The following is a 4,202-nucleotide window of genomic DNA, read 5'->3' on the forward strand; positions in this document are numbered from 1 at the left end:
CGCAGGCCAGGTTGGGGCGGGCAACTAACCAGGAGCGGGTACGCACTGCACCTGCGACAGACACGCTATAAACGGGACCAGGCACCAAAAAGAGGACCTGACCAGGCCACTGGCCCTAGCTCTATCCCCGACGAGGGCATCCCCGCAGATCCCAGCACAGCTTCATCCACAGCACTCAAGACGTGGAGCCTCGGCTCGTGGCGGGGGGCACTGGGGTAGCCTCGATGATACCGGCTATCACAGCCTGGAGTCGGTGGAGACCGGGAAGAACCACAAGGCCAGTGCCCGGACCGGGACAGGTGCTTTGGCGAAGCCCAGGAAACGCCCTTTCCCTGGGAGAGGCGAGTGGACGGGACGCCGCTGCGGCTCAGTGACGGCCCTTCGCCTCCTTATAGGCTCTCTCTTTGCCTTTCCCCCTTTTCAGATATGAAGCCCTGCATGATCTCAGCGATGGATGGTAGCGGGAGGTGAAGAGGAGGCAGTATGGTCCGAACTGGGGCGGGGGAGGACGAGGAGGCGGCGGCCAGGAGCCCACAAAGCAGCGGCAGCAGGAGCTGACCTCCCCAGGTCCCTGAGGGGCGGAAGCCTGGGGACAGGTAGCGGCGCTTCTACCGCATCACATTCACCCCTTTGCAGCTACGGATGGAGAGCCTTTTACACCGCACTGGGTACCCCGCCGTGTTCCCCATGTACGCGGCTAGCCCTGGAGGTGCCTAGATCTCCAGGGGGCTCGGTTGTCTCTGGGTGTCTCTGGCTCTCTTCCGGAGTCTGAGCCAAAAGCCACCTAGAGGGCCCAAGGCCACCAGGGCCCCCTCCCCCAGGACTCTGGGGTGGGGGCAGTACCTACTGGGCATCAAGGTAAATATTTTCATGCGGTATTTAAATCCATCAAGTAGGGAAACTTTGGCCGGAGGCCCGTTTTGTAAATAACGTTTTGTTGGAACCGTGCATGAGGCACGGTGGAGCAAGTGCAGGGTCAGATTCTACCTATGTTTAAATTTTGGTAATATTTTCATCATGGGCTATTTTTGCACTAATTTGGGTATTTGTTAAATACTGCACTAAAACATTATTTATCTTGATTACTGATTTTTTTGGTGCCCCATTAAATTTTGCGTGGGAGGGAAAACCACCTGCTAAGGCGAGCCTGGAGCTGGGTATTACAGAAAAGTGTACTGTGGTGGGGGGCATGAAGGGGATAGAAAATTTAAAACAAGAGTGAAATAACATCCATATATTTAATTTCATCCACATCTCAGAATACTGAACATTTGTGATTTTCTTCTCTCAGAAAGGAGCTTGCAAGACACATGGATGATACTGAAGCCAGGGTGCAGGTGAGTAAACCTGAAAAAAAACCTGGCAGGGCAGCCACCCTAAAACCTGCTTTGGGACTTGGACATCTTTGTCATGGACATTCTCAGGTTGGTTTGTTTTTATTGCCTTTTCCATGATTGGAAAATAAGTTTTTGAACTTTGGGGGCTTTAAGGGGTAGTAAATGGGATCAGTAAATTACAGTTTATGGAAACTGCCCATCATTCCCAAATAAGAAAAAATAGAACAGAGCCACTTTTCCTACACCTGTGGTATCTATCCATCTGAATATATATAGATATGTTTTTTCCAATAAAATTCAAGTCCTCCTAACACATGTATCCTTTAGGGAGGATGTTAGCCCTCCTTAAAGCAATACTTCTATCTTCCATGCAGTCATGTTGGGACTCAATCTGACCTGGAAGTATTTACATTAATGCACTGAGGAGCTGGGTTATAAGAGGGTTCAACAGTGCTAAATTATTTAAAATATTCAAAACCAAGCATAAACTCTGAGGTAAAATGAATGATTCTGTAAATATTTCAGCACTGGTGTAAGGGAGTAATTGGTCCAGAGAACACACGATAGGAGTAACTAGCATCTGTTTAGTTGCAATGAGACGGATGGGGTTGAGAGCTTAAAGTTCAAGTCCTCCTGCTGTTGTTTTTCAGCATTTGGTAAAGCAAAGTAGGGAGTGGTAGCCCTAAAGTCGTCTAAAAAAACAAAAACAAAAAAGAACAATTATGGATAAAATTCTACTGACCCAAAAAGGGTGAAAATGGGAATTCTAATATGTTGTCAAAATATGCCTTGGAGATATCACACAAAATCAATGTTAAAAACTACCAAATGCATAAATGAATATTCTCTTGAGGAACTTCTCATCTAAGGACGTTTTTCCCTTTTGGTGGTACAATTAGGAACAAGTGGGTTTTGTGGAACTTTTTGGTGCTGGTGGGGTGGCTGTCAATTCAGGGTAGATTTGGACCTGTGTTAATTTGAAGTACTTTTTCATTTCCTCAAGCAGGGATGACTTATTTCTAGGTCATGGAATCAAGAGGTGACTACTTGAGATCACAGAAAATGTTAGGTTGCATCAAGGAAGTATTGGTAGGAGGAAAAATCAGGATGAGCTTATTATTAGCTTTGCTGCAGAGAGCGTGTGTAAGGGCAGTGATGGACACGTGCTGCAGAGCTGGTGGTGGGGTCTGGAAAGCAGTGCTGGCAGCCTAAGGCCACTGGCTGGGCTCACAGTCAGGTCTGGCCAGGGCTTGGGAGGCGCAGGCCTCTGCTTTCTCAAGCAGGAAAAGCAAACTCAGAGGAAAAGAAACACTGAAGTTCTGGTGACTTGCTTCTCCTGGGTTTACGTAGTGGTCTCTTAGTGGAGTTCTGAAGGGAAAAGGAACCACAAGAAACAAATAAGGAAAAAGAATGTTCTCATCTATTTCCAAACTACAGCATGAACCCCAAAGAACCTCCTTTGCTCTCTTTTTTAAAAATTGAGGTATAATTTATATACATTAGTTTCACGTGTACAACATAATGATTTGATATTTGCATACATTGCGAAATGATCACCACAGTAAGTCCAGTTAACATCTGTCACCACACCAAAATTTTTTTTTCTTGAGAACTTGTAAGATCTACTCTCTTAGCAACTTTCAAATTAGTACTATTAGTACTTTCAATAGTACTATTAACTGTAGCCACCATACTGTACATTACACATCCCCATGACTTAAGTTTGTACCTTTGACCCCCTTCACCCATTTCTCCTACCTCCCACCTCTGGCAACCTACAATATGTTCTATGAGCTTGTTTTCTTTAATTGAGGGGGAGTTGTTGTTTGTTGTTTTTAGATTCCTCCATGTAAAAGTGAGATCACACATTATCTGTCTTTCTGATTTATTTCACTTAGTATAATGCCCTCAAGGTCCATCCATGTTGTAGCAAGTGTAAGATTTCATTCTTTTTTGTGGCTGAATAATATTCCACTGTATATACAGGCACACCTCATTTATTGTGCTTCACTTTATTGCACTTTGCAGATATTATGTTTTTTCTTTTTTTTTTAACAAATTGAAGATTTGTGGCCACCCTGTATCAAGCAAGTCCACTGGTGCCATTTTTCCAACAGCATTTGCTCACTTCTTGTCTCTGTGTCACATTTTGGTAATTCTGGTGATATTTCAAACTTTTTCATCATTATTATATGTTATAGTGATCTGTGATCAGTGATCTCTGTTTCTATTGCAGAAATAGTACAATTTGCTGAAGGCTCAAGATGGTGGTTAGCATTTTTAGCAATAAAGTATTTTTTGTTCTTCACGGCCAAACAACAGAAATTTATTTATTTTTTATTGTTATTTTTTTAAACATCTTTACTGGAGTATAATTGCTTTACATTGGTGTGTTAATTTCTGCTTTATAACAAAGTGAATTGGTTATATATATACATATGTCCCCATATCTCTTCCCTCTTGTATCTTCCTCCCTCCCACCCTCCCTATCCCACCGCTCTAGGTGGTCACAAAGCACCGAGCTGATCTCCCTGTACTATGCAGCTGCTTCCCACTAGCTATCTATTTTACATTTGGTAGTGTGTATGTGTCCATGTCACTCTCTCACTTTGTCCCAGCTTACCCTTCCCCCTCCCTGTATCCTCAAGTCCATTCTCTAGTAGGTATGCATCATTATTCCCATCTTGCCCCTAGGTTCTTCATGACCATTTTTTTTAAGATTCCATATATATGTGTTAGCATATGGTATTTGTTTTTCTCTTTCTGACTTACTTCACTCTGTATGACAGACTCTAGGTCCATCCACCTCACTACAAATAACTCAATTTTGTTTCTTTTTATGGCTGTGTAAAATTCCTTTGTATA

The 4,202-nt window shown here is 43.6% G+C and overlaps 1 protein-coding gene across 3 annotated transcripts in view; it reads right to left on the reverse strand.

Annotated features, from left to right (window-relative positions):
* Positions 1-1,225: 1,225 nt before the first annotated feature.
* LOC102974379 (uncharacterized) overlaps positions 1,226-4,202 on the reverse strand; it is a 28,176-nt gene continuing 25,199 nt past the window's right edge. For 2 of the 3 annotated variants that reach the window (XR_008616346.1, XM_024128105.3), the window contains one exon: positions 1,226-2,705. The gene's annotated coding sequence lies outside the window, so the exon portion shown is untranslated. The remainder of the gene's footprint in view (positions 2,706-4,202) is intronic. The other variant, XR_008616345.1, reaches the window with a different exon arrangement.

The sequence above is a fragment of the Physeter macrocephalus genome, chromosome 21 (assembly GCF_002837175.3).
Source record: "Physeter macrocephalus isolate SW-GA chromosome 21, ASM283717v5, whole genome shotgun sequence".
In the NCBI taxonomy this organism is placed as follows: domain Eukaryota; kingdom Metazoa; phylum Chordata; class Mammalia; order Artiodactyla; family Physeteridae; genus Physeter; species Physeter macrocephalus.